At 39.8% G+C, this 20,820-nt stretch overlaps 1 protein-coding gene across 3 annotated transcripts in view; it reads left to right on the forward strand.

Annotated features, from left to right (window-relative positions):
• Positions 1 to 20,820, forward strand: part of Tafa1 (TAFA chemokine like family member 1) — a 517,733-nt gene that overhangs the window by 311,355 nt on the left and 185,558 nt on the right. The gene's annotated exons all lie outside the window — the stretch shown is intronic.

Below are 20,820 nucleotides of genomic sequence, written 5' to 3' on the forward strand. Positions count from 1 at the left end.
ACTAGTGAAGGTATTTTAATATGAATGTTGCTCCTCAATTGTATGACCCCTTTGCAGTAAAGAACCTGGATATCTGTATACAACTTTTATGAAAAGATTAAGCACACTGCAGCCCTTACCATACTTGGCCCTAACTGTGCAGTCTCGGGGCATTTGCTTACATGCTCACTGTGAAGAGGTTGTGGTCTTCATCTGCACTTTGCCACTTCTGCCAGATCCCAGTGGGTTGAAGTCAACTTCCATAAAAGAAAGCTTCTGGGCTTGGGGCAATAGGATGTTTTGAAAATTAGGCTATTAATATTAGCCTGAAGAAATGATAAATGTGCCTTTACTTTTGACTCAAGAAGAGACCTGTAAGAGGAATCCTCTCCGGGAGCATTAAGCAAAGCAGCAATTCCACCACATCTGCCTGGTGCCTCACGTGGGGCTAAAGTGCCTCCTGTCCTCCTTGTTTGTTTCTCAAGGCTTGAGGGCTGTTGTTCCTTTGGGTGTTTAATTGTTGTTTTTCCTATGACAGCCTGTGAAAGGTAGTTAGGAGGAGACCAACCCTCAGGACTGAACACCTGACCCAATTAGATAGCAATACTTGACATGCAAGTAAGTCACAAACGTACTTTTCTTTATAAAATTCAAACAGGAATACCTGTTCCTGTCCGTGGAGAACATGATTGTGTGTTCAGAGTGATGCTTTATTTGGATACTTATTCAGAAAGCGAATTGATATCTGCTGCTTTGCAGTGGAATTATGGCAAAGTCATGGTAGTAATGCCGCGTCACTCTTCTCATTTTCTCAGCCCCCTTCGGATTCCCCTGACATTATTAGTATTCCACAAATTGTCGATCACACACCCAGGTACAAATGTTTGGCAATGCTTTCTCTTGATAAGGCTGTTTTTTGAAAAAGAAAGCATCACTCTTCAGTATTCATACATGTGTATTACTGTACATACATACCCATATACATACTCACACACTAATTTTGTTGGCTACCAGTCAATAACTGGATACTTTTTACTTACAGTGGTACTTCAATTGTGAATTTGACAATGACTTCTGTTTTTCAATTCAGCATTGCAACACCTTGCACATGCTAGACAATTGCTCTATTTGTATTGAAATTTCATATTTTCTTTTTAAATGTATGACATTTGGCTAGCAAAGCTCACCCTACCTCCTGCAGCTAACAAAACAAGTAAAAGCTCCAGCAATGAGAGACCATTGGTATTTATGGGGATTCTCATTCCACAGTTTGAAGTCAGCTAAACCTTGACAAACGCCTGAGTCTTATTCTTGAATTTTAGGATGGTTATACAAATACAGATTATACTATGTGCATGCCAGCATAACTAGGAAAAAAGAAATCACAAAAATCATAAGATTATATTAAAGGGATTTGCCTTAAAAGAAAAAAATGTTTCTCATAAGTAACAAATCATGGGGGTATCATTTCCCAGAAATTATTAAGAAGCAAATTATAACTTAAAAAAAAAAAAAAACAGGTTAGCTGAATTCTTCCTGGAACACAGTATGCCAACCTGTGTGCCCTTTGCCAGTCCCACTGAGCAATGAGGTTTTCTGATATCTGGTCAGAAGGTGGTAATAGGAAGGCTGCAGATATTGAATTAGATCTATTCCATAGAAAGTGGTAATCAGATCAGTGAGTGCGTGTTTGGTCCTGTCATGCACAGTCTTGGAGTAAGTTCATCATCTCCTCCCCTCTTGACTTCAGCAAGGCAAGGAGCTCTCCAACTTCAACTGGACTGTGCCTGGAATATCTTGGGAGCTTTACAGAGACAGAGAAAATGGCTTGGCATTTAATTAATGATGATTCTTATGAACTGAATCCCTATTAATTTCTTTTAAAGATACATTACTCAATTCATTTCATTAGAATTATTTTTATGGGGCTGGGAATTGAACCCAGGTCTTTATGCATTATAGGCAGGTGCTCTACCACTGAGCTACAGCCTCACCCCTGAATGCACTTTAGTATTATTATGCCCAATATGTACTGCTGTAAAAATAAAAAAATTCACAAAACTCCCTTCAATAGTTCTCGACGCAAACTTCCCTCAACCCTAGAACCTGACAAATCAAATCACTCTAATGAGCCACAGAAAACAGCTCATGTTGAAACAGCTGTAAGCACAATATGCAAATCATGTTTACGAGTAGCTCCTGCTCCAGAGAGACCGTCTATGACTGCTTTATTATTTACAGTAGTTTTGAAATTCAATTTTTGTCAACATTGACAGATGCCATCCATGTTAATACTGGGACCGATATATGGAATAGGCTAAGCATATGCAGAGATTTTTGTGTTTGTGAGTTGATAATGGGGTTGACAAATGGATTTAACAATATCCAGTCATTTCTGAGCAATCGACAAAACTCACCTGAGGGCTGTGGTAACTGTGAAGGGAAAGGCCAGAGGAATATGAATGTAGAGAGAAGAAAGCCAGGGCTCTGGAGAGCACTGTATATAATGAAAGCATGACAGAGGATGATTAATTATATTCCAAAGACAGATAATTCCCAGAGAATGTGTCTGTGATAAAAAAAAAAAAGTTTCTAACCTTTCCTGTTGTAATTAAATGAGGGATTCACTAATCTAAGTCGAATGAAGACTATTTCATTGCGTAACTGTCCTAGTGCTCTGTTGAAATGGGTTATTTTAAATATGCATGCCATGGCCTGAGTTGTAAAGTTGACAACCTGATGGTACCCTGGAGGGTGCAGAAGGAGGTTCACCCCACCAGTAGGAAGCTCTGCCCTGAGAAATGATCAGAATGGTTCAATAAAATGACAGTGTCTTAGAAAATTCACTTGCCCTAAAGTATTTCAGGATCTATCTTCAGATTGAAAGGGAACAGAAAAATTTCACAACCAATACTGCTTCATGTTGCTGTAGTTGTAAATGTTGCATTGAGTGTGCTTTTAATGTTGTTTAGATTTTTTCATAACGTCCTGCCTGTTAGGATTCTAACTACATGGTCTTGACTTTTTCACTCTACTTTTCCTTCGTATTTCCTTTCAGACAATGAAAAGCAATGCTGCAAACATTATGGCTTCTATGAGGTGGTTTGAATGCATTCCTTGGAGTCTTATTTTTAACAAGAATTTATTGATTGTTCTGTACATACCCAGAGCCATCTTAGGCCCTAGTGATTCACTGTCTACTCTGGTATCTGACATTACATAGCAAGTCTCAATAGACATATGTGCTGGATGAATAAGTGAAATGGAGCTGCATATGAGTACTTGAATTCTGTGGATTGGGTACTTGTTGGTCCCTGTCTCTAACATAGGAAGCTAAAGAAGGCAACATAGTTACTAAATTAATGCTTCTAAAATATTTTCATTGAGGGAAACATTATCATATGCATCTACTATTTCTGACTATATTTTTACAGTTTGAGGTGACAGGGATATGTGCATAATACAGGCTCAGAAAATGTGTATTTGATAAAAAGCTGATAACCTTTCCATTTGTAATTAAATGCTCACCAATCAAGCTGAGTAATTACTGTTTTGTTCCATAACTATACTAATCCAGACCAAAATGAGTTATTTCAAATATGCATCTTATTCATAGTTGGTTCCTTATAAGACAAAAAAGTCAAACTAAATATACTTTAACTGGGAAGTCAATAATTTTATGTTGAAAGTTAAAGAGAATGGTGGTAAGACATGGTTGATTGGGAGGTGAGAATTAAGTAAATGAACCCCAAACCCTATGGTTTGATAGATTGCTGTTTTCTAAGTATAGTAGGAGGTGTTTACATTTATAGATCATACTTTATGTTAGATCCTACAGAAATTCCTCTCCATGAGTGAAATACTATCAATCATAAATTAGTAAAAATTATAAGAGCATACTGTACTGTGGGATGTTCTGTATGCTCTGAATGTGTTGCTCTGATTGGTTAATAAATAAAGTGCTGATTGGCCAGTAGCCAGGTAGGAAGTATACCTGGTGGGAAAAAGAGAGAGGAGAATTCTGGGAAGTGGAAGGCTGAGGGAGGAGACACTGCCAGCTGCTGCCATGAAAAGCAACATGTAAGATACCAGTAAGCCATGAGGCAAGGTATAGATTTATAGAAATGGGTTAATTTAAGATATAGGATCTAGCTAGCAAGAAGCCTGAGTCATTAGTTTAAATAATATAAGCATCTGTGTGTTTATTTGGATCTGAATGGCTGAGGGTCTGGGCGGGACTGGAGATAACCCCAGCTACAATGCTGTATTAAGGAACAGTTCCTGGAGGTGAAGAGAGGTCTCAAGTGTTAAGAACATGTGCTATAAAAACAAGAGGCCCTAAGTTCAAATCCTCACCAACTGCATTAAAGCTAGCCATGTAAGCCCAGTCTTGGAGGAGGGACAGGGCTAAGAGACCCTGGGATCTCACTGACTAGCCAGCCTAATCCAGATTATGAGCTTCAGGAACTCTCTTTCAAAAAATAAGATGGACAGTGGTAGAAGACCTGTGACCTTAGCTTGAGCATGAATGGGACAGGAGTGCATGTGCACACACCCACCTTCCCCCAATACACACTCCCCCTATTAGCTAGTTCCTATAGCCAATGCTATTTCTTACTTAGGCTACATACCAGCAATAATTCTGTTCTACATTGCCTCCCCCTCCCAGAACCCAGGCTGAAGGATGCATAGAATGTCACCAGTTCTGACTATAGTTGACTGTCCTTGAGTCATTATATGTTGACACTAGAAGGCTAAAAGTTTAAAAGAGATGATGCATTAGTAGATATTTATTTGTAGAATCACAAGCCATTGCGGTTCTGGGATCTCCAAAGTCATCAAGTGGATTGCCTTAACTTACTGGGAAGGACTGATTCCCAAAGATGCAGAGTAGTGTACCATAGGTAACCTTGTGTGCATTGTCACTGTCTGGGTTAGGATCCAGCTCCTCCCTTTCCATGTAACACAATACTATTTAGACTTTTTATTGTGTTTTTCTTTCTCCTTGAATATTATTTTGCTTTTTTGTTTCTAATCACCATTAGGAATTATACAAGGGAATGAGTATCTTCCTTAAACTGTTTGAGAAATATGTTTTTTGTGAAACCGTGTTCTTTCCTCATAATTGCTTAAAAGATTTGGATGTAATCTGTTCTAAGTAGGCTTACTGCCTGAAAAGTAATTGAATTTAAACCTTTTGAATGATGATCTTCAAAAAATACATTGAGTAATGTCCCTGTTAATAAAGAAATGAAACCCAATACTATAAATTCATAAGCAGAAACAGAATCTATAGCACTAACAAATTCCCGTTTATTTTTCAAAAGATTTTGTGTGTGTGTGTGTGTGTGTGTGTGTGTGTGTGTGTGTGTGTGTGTAAGTGAGTGAATGCCCCCTGTATGGGGCACCCACGGAAGCTAGAAGACCCCTTGGAGCTAGAGTTACAGGTAGTTGTCAGCCAGTCCACATGGGTGCTGAGAACTGAACTTAGGTACTCTAAAAAAGGAGCAAGTACTCTCAACCTCTGAGCCATCTCTCCAACTCCAGGGGCCACTTCTTAAAGGAGTTACTATGATTCAGACAGACCAGAGCACAGCATTTTGTTTCCTCTTCTTCCCCCCTTATGTCTCGACATTAGCTTTTCAAAGGGTAGTTGATGCGTTCTAGGTCCCTTTAAGAATATGGAAACAACTTTGTTCATTTGAAGAGCACATAAGAGGTAGCTGTGAAACTGCTTAATCCTACAGAGAGACTAACCCCTGTGTGTAACTTCTACTTTTAATAAAATCATCTTATTGGCTATGATTTTTAAGTTAAAGTTGAGCCTGGCCTGGTGGCACTGGCCTATAATTCTTGCTACTTCAGAAGCTGAGGCAGGAAGGTTGCAAATTGAAAGCAAGCCTGGCCAACCTAAGGAGATGCCACCTCAAAAATAAATAAATGCAGAGATCTATTGCATAAACCTAAGTATTAAGGAGTTGGTTTAAATCCATGTCAACCTGGCAACATACCAGCAGAAGATCCAAGGCTCGTGACCTCCCTAGCACAACTCTCAGTCTTAGTCCTAGTACCTCCATCTTCAGCAACTGATGCCCAAGGAGGGGACTCTCAGTTGGCTGCTCAAAGCACTAAGAATGAGTGACTGCTAAGTGCTCAGTCCTAAACAGGATGTCTACAACACCACAGCCACCACCCTGACCTTTAGCCCTGGGAAACATCACAGAGAAGGGTTGAAAGGACTTTGGGAGCTCAAGGATGGGGAGCAGTGTGGTGGGGCACCATCTTCTGGATATACTTTGGCCATTGCAATCATTACACTGCCTGCATAGAAGCCACAAATGAGGAGCTGGGAATGGAATCCTGAGAACAGTGAGGAGCATAGCTGGGAAGAAAGGGTTCATCAGGATTGGGAGGGGGATGAAAGAAGGTAGTGGGAGATGAATGGTTTCACAGTGCACTGTATACAGGTATGATGATGTCAAAACAAATAAGTCTTAATAAGTAAAAGGAAGGCTGGGGATACAGCTCAGTGGTACAGTGCTTGCCCAGCAAGTCTGTGGTCCTAAGTTCAATGCAGAGAATTAAAAAACAATGCAAAGAAGAACTAATTCAGCAGACATAGTGAATGATCACAGGCAAATATGCATAAGGAAGTTAACTGCAAACCTCTAGAACAGTAACTCTTAGCCAGGAGCTATTGTATAAATGGCTGAAGGCAGGTTTGTCTTCACTGAGGCATAGAGTTTAGGGGGTTACTAGCACCTATTAGATAGATCCCAAAGGTACATCCTGCACTACTCAGCACTGACTGGTTCCCAGCACAAACATTATCTGCCCCAAAATGTCAATGCCATGAGGCCAAGGAAAATGCCTTATGTGCTGTATCCACCCCATGTCCAAGTGAATTGCTCATGTTTATTAGATCTGTCTTATTATTCCTCAATGTTGATGTCGATGATTGTTACCCACTAATGACTTTGCAAAATTAAATTTATTCCTAGCTTCCTTAGTCCCTTCAGTAAAAATCACATTTTCCTAACCCTAGCCTGGAATTGATTCATCATCCTCAAAACAGAGTAAGTATTTTCTTCTCTTTGAGGTTCAAAAGAGATGTGTCTGTATTAGAGGGATTGAATCTTTCATTCCAGTTTAGTATTCCAAAGATGGAAGGAACTGACTAAGCCTAGGCTCGGATCTAATTTATCCTCGTGAGCTATTTAAAGTCTTCATTATCATAAAAATAATTGGTTATTTTCATAGTAAGACTACAATGGTTGTTAGCTTTGATACAGCTTCTAATGAGAATATTACTGAAACTGTGTTTCTTCTAAATGGATGATTCTTACCTAAGTAAAATTTTTACTTCATGTGCATGGAGGGGGGGCGGTCTGTGAGTGTATGGGTGTGGGTGTTTGTGTATGTGTGTGGGTGTTTGTATATGTGTGGTGTGTATCACGCTGTTAAACGCTTCAGTTGAAGTAGCAGTATAATAATTCAGCCTCTTCTCTTTCTTGAGGAAAATCTGAAGCATTTGAATGATAGTATAAGTTAAATAAGTGACAATTAAAATCCTGTTTTGGCATCCTTCCCACAATGGCAGCTTGAGAACAAGGATTGGGTATGTGGCGACAGGACAACCTCTTTGGCTTCTTGCATAATTTGAATAGACCGAGTTTATGGTCCCTTACTCTGCCTGCCTTTCAGGTCCACTTGCTGCACTCTTCCTGTTCTCCTTGAAGCAGCAAAAGGCTGTCTGCCACACACTACCTGAGTCCTGAGAATGCTGGGAGAAATCAGCAAACAGGAGGCCCCAAAGGAGGTGGAAAGGAGTGGGGTTAGGGGATACTAGAGCTCTCTGTCTTCTGCAGTAGATCCTGCTAGAAAGGCCTGTTGGAGTTCCACTTTTTCTTGCTGGATTCCAAAACTCAGTCCCAGTAAAGCTACCTCCCCTGCTCCTCCACTCTCCTTCTCACTCAGGTCTGTGTCTCCCTGCTATGATCCATTGCAATTTCCATTGTAGCTTCAAATCATTTCTCTCCCTTCTGTAACTAGTCTTATGATGAAAGGCATGACTCTTCTCATTCTAGATGGAATAGGACTTCACTTCCTGGGACAGGACTTAAGGCTAAACAGAGATAGCATGCGTTCCAAGAGTAGGCATGTCCTCAGTAGGAACTAGAGTTTTCTGACAGACAGTGCCTTCTCAAGTGGATGAAGAGAGAATATGACAGGGAGAATTAGGGAAGGCCTAGCTTCTGAATCATCACCTATAGCATGGACTGGAAGTTACTACCTTTCCTGCTCACTGGAGGCACAACAAACTTCTCTTGTCCAGATGGCTCCAGGTCTCTGACCTGCCTCTTCCAGCTGTCTTATGTAGGCAAGTCAATTAACTTATATTCTTTGAGTCCCCTTTTCTGACAGAGAATAAACACTTCATAATACATGGGGTTATGATTTATCCATAGTCTAATTTGGAGAAATAGTTTGAAGATTGCCTGGCTCATAGGGGAAGGCCCTCCATAACATGATTGTTTAGGTTCTTCTTGGTCACACATATACTAGGGATCACATATATAGTGACATAATGACAATGTCCACTTTTCAGGTTTGTTTAACATTTAGTGTATTATCCCTGTACATCATAAGTCTCAATAAAATAATTATTACTATTGACAACCCCTCTGGGATATTTTTAACCATGACTTCCTTTAATGGTGGAGAAAAGGATATATGGAAGTGGAGTTGTTGATAAGTGAACAAATATTTTAAATCTATAAGAAGATCTATTTAGAATTGTGTGTTCATGGTGTGTTTGTGATGGGGTGCATGTGTGTGCATGTGTGTATGTATGGAAACAAGACATTGTGTCTGTTCCTGATTCATTCTCCATCTTTCTTTGAGATATAGTCTCTCACTGAACCTCGAGATCACCAATTTGATGAGCTGATTGTCTGACAAGCCACAGCAATCAGGATTCTTCTTGTCTATTGCCATCTCAGCCCTGGAATTACAAGTGTGGACTGCTGTGCCTGGATTTTTACATGGATACTGGGGATCCAGTGTCCTAATGTTTGCATAGCAAGCATGTTACTAACTGAGTCATTTTGCTAATCCAAAGAGTTTTAAAAATTGCCCTGGCTTCTTGGAAATCATTAGATATATAAGAAAGTGTAACAGGAATTGCTATATGGTCTTATTAATAAAAAAAAAAAACATGGAGACAGATATTGGGGTGAAAACTAAAAGATCAGAGGAATAGAACAAGCCAGCCACAAGTTCTTACCACTAGGAAATCCTCAGCCCAAGAGAGCTACTTCCTGTATACTCAGCTTTCTATACCTTTCTATACCTTGCCATCTTCCTCTCTTTGCCCAACTTGATCACTTCCTGTCTGTCTGTACAGACCTCTATGGTTAACCAGTGCTGGCATTTAAGGTGTGTGTCATCACACCTGGCTTTGTTCCCAGTGTGGCCTTGAACTCACAGATATCTGGATGGATCTCTGCCTCCCAAATGCTAGGATTAAAGGCATATGCTACCATTGCCTGACCTCTATGTTTAATATAGTGGCTGGCTTTGTTCTCTGATCCTCAGGGAAGCTTTATTTGTTAGAGTACAAATAAAATATCACCACAATAAAGACCTGCAATAAAAATATAAACATGGGATCAAAAAATTCTGGGACTTTTGAATAACCCCCGTGCTTTTTAAGCATTGGATTAACCAGTAGCCATGTTGCTCATTTGCCTTCTCCTTCTGACCAAGCTCTCTCTCTTCTCCTGTTTTATCACCTCTTCTCACCTACATTTCTAAGTTTTATTACCTCTGTCATCCCTCTCCAGTCTCCATCTGGACTTAGAGGCTTAGAAAACCACAGGAGGACCGTTGTCTGATATTTTAAGGGAAATAGCCAACTGCAGTCACCAAGGTTTTCTGAAAAAAGCCTAAGTATGAATAATGACTTTCTCCTTTCTCTGGTTACTATCTTTATAAAGACCTGTTTCCAGACATTTCAGCTACATTCATTCCCAAAGACAAGTGTTCTTTCACGGCTAAGTGTGTTCAAGGATTCTTCTAGAAGTCATAGAACACTTTTCAACTGCAAAATTTTTAAATAACACAGTTAACTTTTACATTAAACTCTGCCTAACTGCAAAAGAAGGTAATTTTCTATAATTTTTTTTGTGCTCACAGAAAATAAGTTGAAGTCCAACATACTTGTGACCTTGTCTTATAGATACCTTACCATAAGTATAGGCATTTTATGTCAAACTCCATGATAGTTGTTTAAATACAAAATACTTTATAATAGAGCAGTTCTCTAAAGCTCAATATTTAAGTAGAGTTAATATTCCAGTATGAATTTTTGACTTTTGGGTGATGTTTCTCTCAAAATTATCACATACACTTAGACGTGTACTTCACTCCACAAGTTCATAGTCGTTGGCTGGGGAGATGGCTCAGCCAGTGAAGAAGTGCTGCGTGAACATTGAATTCAGACCCGGACTCAGACCCCAGACCTATGTAAAGAAGCCTTGGAGGCACTATGGCATGCACCCATTGTCCTCACAATGTGGAGGTAGAGATGGGCAGATCCCTGGAACTCACTGGTCCTAGTCAAGCTGAATCAATGAGTTTTAGATTTTGAGAGTCAGACTCAAAATATGAGGTGGAGCGTGATAGAGAAGGACTCAGGACTAATAAGAACTTAGGCTGTACACACACACACACACACACACACACACACATACACACACACGTACATACAAATAAACACAAACTCATGAACATGCACAAATAAGCCTGTGTCTTTATAGCTTTTAGTTTTCTCTTTTTCTTTATGATGATTAATTCACTCTTTGACAGCTTCATATGTGTGTGTAATACATCCTCATCTGCACACCGTCTCTTCTTCCCCATCCACCCTTACCAGCTTTTTCTCCCACTGAGTCCCCACCCCACTTACATGTCCTTTGGTTTTGGTTTTGCATTTACTTTGCGACCTACTGAACTTAACCAGGGTCAGCTGCAAGGGCACAGATGTGGAGCTATCCAGCGGTGCATGAGAAAGCAGCTGTGACTATATCACTAAAGAGAATGGCTTTTTCTCTACCAGCAGTCCTTGGCTCCTATTAGCTTCCTTAGGTGTGAACTGGGCCCCATGACCCCCTCTTAGGTCTGTGACTAAATATTTTGGTGCTCAGTGGTGGGCAGATGCCATGAAGCTGTATCATCTGCTGTGAATTCATGAGTACTTCATCTGCCATACCTGTAATACTGTATGTCACATTCTTCTTTCCAGCACTTATATCCTTCTGAATCCTTATGTGAAGTTCCCTGAGCCTTGGGGAGACTAATATGTTCAAGGCTGAACACTCGAGTCGATTGTTCTCAGCACCTTGACCAGCAATATGGAGGTTCACCCTTAGTGTCCATGACCTCCCCGCCATAGGCTTTTGACAAGGTCCTTGATACAGAGAATGAGCTCCCTCCTACAAAGATGGCCTCAGATCCCTGAGAAATCTGATGGTTATCCTGCTGATCTTCCTCAAAGCTGGGCTTTGCATAGTACTCTGGCTCTTCATTTTCATAGCCTTATACACCAGTGCTATTGTTTCCACCTCATTGACATTCCCACTTAAAACAGTCACTTGCGTTGCCCAATCCTTTTCATAGAGTTAGAGACAACATTCAAACAAAAGTTAAAAATCCATTGTAAGTACCAAGTCACTGCAGAGCCTCCCTATCCAAAGAAAAGTCAGGATCTATTGTGGTCCATAATCATAATTTCTGAGAAGATGTGCCATTGCTTATCTTAAAAGATGCTTTGAAAAGCAACTGTTACATAAAATCCTCATGGCATTTGGCAAGTATCATTTCACTTTAAATATCTGCTTTCATATGTATGACCAGGGCCATGTGCCCAGATCCTGGTGAACTGAACAGATTCCAGTAGAAGCAGCATCTCCTCCAGATGAAATGAACCAGGATTTATGCAGCCACCTGTACAATACATTAGCTGCCACCTGCAGACCTACCCAGCTGTGCAAAATTCACTGAAATAAATAGGCTAAAGTGGCCAGAAGTAGGGAGCAGATTGAGGAGCCTGGGAATAGGAGCCAACACAAATGCAAAGAAAAGCTGAGGGGAGTCAGACCCAAACCAAACCAAACAAAGCACTCAGTCTCAGGAAGAAAGGATGTAAAGGCTTCTGGGTTAACTACAGGTCAGTGGACAGCAATTGTCTGGCCAAAATGTATTGAGCTGACTGTTCTTGTTTGTATAACTAGATAATTTCAGTCATCAAAACTACAATTCCCACAACTGAAATGCACACACTATTGTGCTAAACTGAAAAGGATGGAAGTAAAATAGCCACCAGCTAGTGAGAGGACCTCGATGATACAAACATTTGCTTATTCCTTATAACCTCTAACTCTAACTGGAGTTCATGTCTTAAAATGCAGTTCTCAGAAGCAGCATGGCATAAGGCACATGCTAACCTGTGGATTTACTGTGAAACAAATGAAATCTGAGTTTGGAGCCCTCCACTAAACATGAGCCCCTGTGTTGTGTTCAGGAGGGGAAGCCACACTGTAATCCAGAATAATTTTCATCTTAGTATTCCTGATAAAAGCCTGTTCTGGCCGGGCGGTGGTGGCGCATGTCTTTAATCCTAGCACTCGGGAGGCAGAGCCAGATGGATCTCTGTGAGTTCAAGGCCAGCCTGGGCTACCAAGTGATCTCCAGGAAAGGCGCAAAGCTACACAGAGAAACCCTGTCTCGAAAAACCAAAATAAAAAAAAAAATTAAATTAAAAAAAAAATAAAGCCTGTTCTGGTTTTATTTCTGTTGTTGTGGCAAATACCCTAACAAAAAGCAACTTTAGGGAAGATAGTATTTATTTGGATTGCAATTCCATATCACAGTCCATCATTGAAACAACAACTTGAAGTCAGTCAGACTTGCTTGCTGTTTCACACAGCATTCCCTCTGACAAAGAAACTAACTTCACATCCAAAGAAATATTTCAGGAACCATTAAGGATGTTACATGCTGCCTGGAGGGTAGGCTGATGCCCAGCTAGTTTCCTCATGTAGTTCAGGACCACCTGCCTAGGGAATAGTGCAGCCCACAGTCAACTGTGTCCTCATACACCAATAGACAGTCAACAGTCTCCAAAGACATGACCACAGACCAAGGAGATTTCTCACAAACCATTCTAGTTGGTGTCAAGTTGACAGTTAGAGCTAACCAGGTCACTACCCAAAGGGACATCAACAGAGGGGCACCTGGGTCTCCAAGGCTCCAGGAATTACAGCTTTGCTTCCTTTTATTGTCAGTAATTATCAGTTTTCCTACTTTCATGTGGGTTTTTGTTGTTGCTTTAAAATATTTCTGTTTTGGTTTTGAGATAATACCTTACTCTGTAGCCCAGACTAGGTTCAAAACCAATGTCATCCTCTGGATTCTGCCTCCCTAGTGCTGAGAATACAGGCATGAGCCACCAAGTCCAGCCTCATTCCAAGTCCCTTCTATGTCTGCCTTCCTAGTCCTGGGATTGGGATTGTAGGTGTGAGCCACCATTCCCAGCCTTTCCATACCCCAATTCTTAGAAGAGCTTTTGTGACCCCAAGTTTGTATTTTTTTAGAGAGACACAGAATTAAATAATAAAAATTGAGAGATTTTCTTTTCATAAAGCTAAATGGTTGACTTTGGCCAGAGTTGTACAGGTCTTGCCTTGCTCTCTGTTTGTTGGAAGGTTTTGAGGTTATTTCTGTTTTGTTTTGCTCTCCGTTTTAGAAACACTGCCCACAGATAATAGTTAACAAAAAAAGTCTTCATGCAATACAATATATAATGAAAATTCTACATCAGAACTGCTCAAACACCAAAAAGCATAATGAGCATAATGGCACTCAACAAACAAGAAGTTTCCTGTTTGCAACAGAGAGACCAGCATGCCCTGGGGATGTCTGAGAATCACTGTTGGGGTGACGTGTATGTGATGGAGTTTGTCCCGGGATTTGGACTGACAGGCTCTTTGGGGGAGTGGGCAGGTCTTGGTATTGCTCTAGATAGACTTGTTTTGGAAGGAAGTTTTCAGATTTTATAACTAGAGAGGAAATAAAGTGAAGCCAAAGCAGTAATTAGCAAAGAAATATGATTCATTCATTCTAGGAAAAAGGGAGACCCCAGGCTTGCTCTCAGTTTGGGCTGTATTCTCCCTGTTGTCTGTGCATGTGTGATCTCTTTATCACTATTCTTCACAAAGAGTAGCCTGTGTAATGTGATTTTTTTCCCCTATGAAATTGTTTCACAGAACAGCATGGTTGAGCTGTTGGAGCCACACTGGCTCGAAGACACACCCAGGGAGTGTATTTGTGTCTCAAACTTCTCACCAAATTACAAAGGTTGGGAACCATTGCAACAGAGGACATGGGAGTGAGGTCTGAAACCCATATATGTCACTAACTGGTTGTGTGACTGTAGGGAAATCATTTAATAGCACTAGATGCCAGTGTCATTGATTTTAGGAGGGAGACTGCTAGGAGCATGCGTGTTTCCTGTGGAGTGCTGTAGTTGGGAGTGTAGACTCAGAGCAGTGTTGTCTGCTTGGCTGTTGCTGCCTCCCCCACCCCTCAGGTGACGTCTGTATTAGTTATTGACTTCTTGTTCATTATTGAGGATGGTAATAGCATCTACTTTCTGAGTTTGCTGTAATGATGCAATTAGGTCAGGGTTGTGAAGATTATAAAGCGAGTATGGCAGTAGTCAAGCATGTGGGGCATCAGCAGCGCCAGTTGTATGTGATGGTACTGAGGCTTCTCACTCTTCATTGTGCATACATCGTGTTTCACATGCTATCTGTGTAATGTAGACAAGCCCATTAACCTCTTTGCAGTACTCTCATGAACTACAAGGTCCCAGGTAAATCTTGGAGTTTCTTTAGTGTCAGTGGACTCTGAGAGGAATCAGTGGGGATTTCAAGATCTGTTACTGTGCTAATCAAGCTGTCATAATGCTCCAAGAATCTCAAAGGCTCTTCTCAGGTACTTTTTATGACTTAGAAGGCCATGACTTGATACAGCATTAATAACTTGCACAGTCACCATACCTTGCAGTAACTTGGACACATATCCCCAATTCTCTCTAACTTCTCTGAGATTAGGAGCTGCTATGCCGAAGGCTCTTTAGAGGGAAGAGATTTGAATAGTATTTGATCTTAGCTATATAAAAGCAAATGGATTTGGAGCCAGTTAGAGCATCTGAGAATTCAAGAAAACAGCAATTCCAGGAAAATATAAATAAAATACTTAATGAAATTCACTGAGATCTCAAATCCCAAATGCCATTTTCTTGCATGTCTTGTTTTCTCATTTTCATGTGTAAAACAAGGAACTGAAATTTCTAGACCAGTGTCGAGCATCCTGGCTATATATTTTAAATATTCTTCTAGGATTTATCTTTAAAATTTTCTGTAATCATTCTTCTTTTCACTGATCCTACTATTGAATAAAACCAACATTTGAAGTGTGCCTGACATTGCATCTCTGAAACTCCTGGGTATGTGCATTTCTTCCAGATGATTTTGCTTGCTGCAGCATTTGGTTTTGTGTCACTGGAAATTATTTTTACAAATCAAGCCTGGGAGAGAAGTGATACAACACCATACTCAGAGGAACCGGGAGGGAGGAATGGTTGGGTGCATTAGTGACGACATTAGGCCAGCACTTGAATTTTCTTCAAATTACCTGCACAGTCACATCTGCCAGGGCATGTCAATGAGAAGGCTGACTTTCAGTCTGTCTTTTGTGCTGCCTTTCCTGGCCTTTGCGGTATCAGAATCTCGTGTTCGAAAGGACATACAAATTTTACCATCATATAAAAAGTGATCATGTCAGAAGGAAATGAAACTAGAAGTTAAGAGCCCCCATTATTGGATAGACACAATGCTAGGGATAGCTCACAGGACTGTTTTATTCAGTTCTTCCAGCTCTGGGAAAAGAAAATATCTTCTCCTTTGAAATGATATTTTTGTTGTTGTTGTTTTTTGTTTTTTAAGACAGGGTTTCTCTGTGTAGCTTTGCACCTTTCCTGAAACTCACTCTGTAGCCCAGGCTGACCTCGAACTCACAGAGATCCACCTGCCTCTGCCTCCCGAGTGCTGGGATTAAAGGCATGTGAAATGATTTTTAAAAAGGGTACAAGATATTAAGAGGCAAAACTCAAACATTATAATTGAGTTTGGACATCTCACTTTATTTTTAGATTTCTTTTATAATTGCATGAATGTATGCACTCTTTTTTGTTTTTGTTTTTACCAAATCAACTGTCCAGTCACCTCCTCCCAACTCTTTCCAGGTCCTCCTCCATGACATCTCCCTCCCAACTTCATCTCTACTCAACTGATTCCAGTTAGTGCTGCTGATGTACATTGGTATAGGACCATTCACTGGAGCACAGATAACTTATTTGGTTCTACATCTCTTAAAAAATGAACAAACAAACAAAAAACTGATGCTTCTCCTCCAGCAGCCATCACCTGCCAATAGCTCATCTGCTAGGATTGAGACTTTATAGCCCTTTCACAATGGATTTTCATCTGGTTGATTATTTTATGCAGGTCTTGTGCATGCCACATCTACTGTGAGACCATGGGTGCAATGGCCCTGTCATGTCTGAAAAACACCGTTTAGTAGCAATTTTTTCAACTTCTGGTTCTTATAATTTTTATTCTCCATTTTGCTCAGTAATCACCAAGCTTTGAGGGGAAGGTGAAATAGACCTCCCATTTGGGGCTGAGTACTCTGTAGTCTCTTATTCTCTGTACTTGGACAAGTTGTAGATGTTTATATTAAGCATCATATATTACAAAAAGAAGCTTCTCTAATGATGGTTGAACACTGCACTAACCTATGGGTATAAAGGCAAGTATTTAAAGGACAATTTGATACTATGTCCATTTAGCAACATAATTGTAGCTTCTCTCCTAGGGCCTTATGACCTACCCAGCTATGAGATCTTGACCCAGGTAATACTACCGGGTATGAGTTTCTATAATATCAGAAAGTGAATGGATACCCCTGAAGCATTCATGTCACTGTTACACAAATGGACATATCTTATCAGGCTGGTCATTATTGTAGCTGTCAGAGTTCAGAGCTGAGTAAGAACATCTGCCTTTAAGTAAAAAGTTATACACACTAGGCTCTGGATTCCATTGCCAAACTGCTACCACATCCAGATGTATTTGAGTGTTAACAGGAAGACTAGTTTAGAATCTTAGGACTATCAGAGTTTTAGCAAGAAATAATTTTATATACGCTTGGAATTAAAATGGATATAAAACTAGGCAACACTAGATGAGTTAATTATTAACTTTGATGTTAGGCCAATCTTAATTCAAGTGCTAATTTCTACAATCATTAACAGCATGAAATAGGTCAAAATAGCAAATATCACTAAGATTTCATTCCTTTGTCAGTAAAATGGGGGATAGCAGTACAGCTTCATTAGATTGCAAATGAGCTTAGGCTCATGCAAATCCTTGACACAGTCCTGGGCGACAAGTAAGTACTTAACAGAGTACTTTGGTGAGTATTATTACCACTTGTGCATGGTTCAGTGTCCTTTATTCATAGTTAACCAAAGTGCATGGAAATCTCCAAACTGAGATGAATGATAGGACTGTTATAATGAAGGAAGCTTTTCCACAAAGCCTGTTCTGTGACTCATATTTAATGCAAGATGTAGATACTTTCTTCTTGATTAGCTTCTATCAGGGAAAATAAGTGGATTCAAATACCCCACAAACTGGAGACAATCTGAATCCTTGAGAATTGTCTCCACAGCCTGTCATACAATATGAGGAGGGTTTTTAAATGGGCATCTAAATGTAAAGAGTAATTAGGATCAGAGGAATGTTAACATTTTTCCAGAATAAACAGTGTCTACAAGGGTGTATTTATGGTTAATCTTGCCTGACTCTGATCTGTGAATCTTCAGTGTAAAAGGACATCACCATTTGATGCTACTGAGGCTCATATTTTTCTCATCTTTCTCAACTGGAATGATAGCTTCGACTTTTATGTTTTTTTCCATGCTGAGTTTTCATGAATCAGCTGCTTGGGGATCAACTGGGATTCTGTGCTGTTCTCTCAGTTACATTCCCCAGTGACGGGCTTGGGATGTTTGTGAGTGCTGAAATTACCAATTTCATAAAATTGCTTCTGATGTTGGGTAAGATGCTATTTTTATTGAGCACAGCAATTGCCTCCCCAGCTTCAGGAGGACACGCTCTTCCTCTTGATGATCCTATTTAGTTTCAGATTTGTGTTTGGGGAAAGCAGTGATTACACAGTTTTGAAGCCCCTTGAGCTGCAATTGCTGGGGAAACTGTCTGCTGGGCCAGGAAACCAGTCTGAGCATTTCAACTGTTTGCTGAAAGGCAGTAACAAACGTTTCAACCTTGGTGGGGCATTGCAAATTGTTTAGAGCCTTTTCCGGGAACTTGCATAAACCAGCAGGCAGATGTGAGGCATACATGCACTATCTATTCATTTTTTATATTGTTGAGCTCACTTTAGAATTCACTTGGCCTGAACATCAGCTCACAGATAACACTGTTTTCTGTACACCTCCTATTTTATTCATCCATTTTAGAGAATAGATTGCTTACCCACAATGAATGTAGATGTAGCTGTTGTACCTCTGAAGAACAGAGACTGATGAAATTGATCCAGAAATTAGAACCTAGGGGCAGAAAACAGTGAAACAGAAATCCAGAAGAGGATTAGACAGCAAACAAGAACACTGATAGAATATAATAAAATGAAAATCAAGTGGAAGGTAGATGGGGTCCAAGCTACACAGAATGGAAAAATCTTAACTCCATGATGTTACTCAGCCCTATAATGCTCACTGTGACCCTGCTTACCTCTCTGTAGTCTCCATGAAGATGCAGAACATAGACTATTGTAGTCACACTTAATGGTACATCTTGAATTTGTGGTGTCTTAGTTTTCAGTCTCTGTGCTCCTCCTCAGGCTGTCTGTGCCAGGATAACCATCCACAACCAGTTCTATCACAGGAAAGCCTTGTAGGAGGTGGTGATGGTCACTGACATGTTGGAAACTCGCTTTGATGCTTATGTCACAGATCCTTAGGATGAAAGCCTTTTTGCTTTTATCAAACAACTGTCCTCAGCAGTGGTTGTTTTGTTTGAGTGTTACTATAATTTCATCAAACTCCAGTCACACATTCTCAATCCAAGCTATTGTTTAATGCTAAAGCTTTGGAAGAGTTTTGTATAGGTATTGCTGGAAGTAGGAGAGATTCAGACAGCCTGTGGCTGTGTTTGAGAAATCTCTGAGCTACACGTTTATAGAGAGGTTTTTGTGCCCAGAGATGAAAATCGTCTGGTTTCTTAAGCCTCATTCATTCCAAATTATATAAACAAGTTAATTGACGAAGAAACAAATTCATTGTGGTAACTTGGAGCCAAGATCACTCATCTTCTATGATATCATTAGGAAACTGGTGTGATTCATACAGAACCAATATACTTGGAATAGCTAAAACAATCTTAAACAATAAGGATGAAGCAGCCAGAATTTGTATTATATGGCAAAGCTTATAGGCATGTGTTACTATGTTACATACACCAACACAGTAGAATGCCTACAAGTAAACTTGAGCATTCATAGTCAACTAACCTTCTGCAAAGGCACCAAGACAAAGTAAAGAGAGACTCCAGAAAACTGTGTTGAAAAAACTGGGTAACCATGTGCAAAGTAATATTTAAAATGGCCACATCTTAATCACATACAAAATTCAACTCAGGATGGTAAATACAACAGCAGAGTAGCAGACAAAGGAGCTCAGCTTTTGGGTGGGCAGAAAAAGCAGTGCCTCACCATAGCATGTGCCCTTGTCTGAAAGTTTCATATGTTTCTTCTGGATGAAGCAACATCAGTTCTAGATTCAGAAAGTGAAAAGGTTGTCCAGGAAGTCTTGAGCAAAGCCAAATGAGGCCACACCTGCATCATAATCACATACTGCCTATCCACTTTCTAGAGCATAGACTTCATGATCATGGGGATTCAGAATGGCGAGCTCAAACAACATGGTACCACCCAGCAGCTTTTGCACAGAAAAGCATATATTTATCTATGGTCAGTGTGCAGACTGGAGCAAAGTGCTCATGAACTGTGATCATGGAAGACATTAAATATTTTTAAAATGTTTGTATTACTACATGGCATTTAATCAAAATAAAAAGAAAGCACTTATTAAATAGCCAATTGTCTATTTCCTGTTACAATGAAAAGCATTTAGTCCTGTTTATAGTCTTCAGAGACTTCGTAATTTAAGGAACAGAAATAGATGCACTGTGGAATGTAGAGTAATGTTTTAAGTTATATTATATAATTTATAAAATAGTTTAAAGTAAATATTTGATAGTAGTTAATTTTATTTGTACTTTCTCATGTGTAGCTATAGTTGATTGCCTAGCTAAACAAATTATGTATGTATCAAAACTTATTGAAATGTATCTATAAAGTATATATAGTGAAATTTCATTTTAAAAAAGATGGATAAAGACCTAAGCATAATACATAGACGTATACTCCTAAAAAGAATAAGATGAAAGATCTATGATATAAGTCTTGCTGAAAGCCAGTCAACAAAGTCAAAAGAAGAAGGTGAAAACTACATCAAACTTAAGTGCTTCTACAAGAAAGGGAAAAAAGTTGATAAAATTAAAAGGCAACCTACAGAATGTGAGAAGATATTTGCAAAAAATAAAATGCTTGAGAATTCGATCCTAGATA

The sequence above is a fragment of the Peromyscus leucopus genome, chromosome 3, assembly GCF_004664715.2.
Source record: "Peromyscus leucopus breed LL Stock chromosome 3, UCI_PerLeu_2.1, whole genome shotgun sequence".
In the NCBI taxonomy this organism is placed as follows: Eukaryota; Metazoa; Chordata; class Mammalia; order Rodentia; family Cricetidae; genus Peromyscus; species Peromyscus leucopus.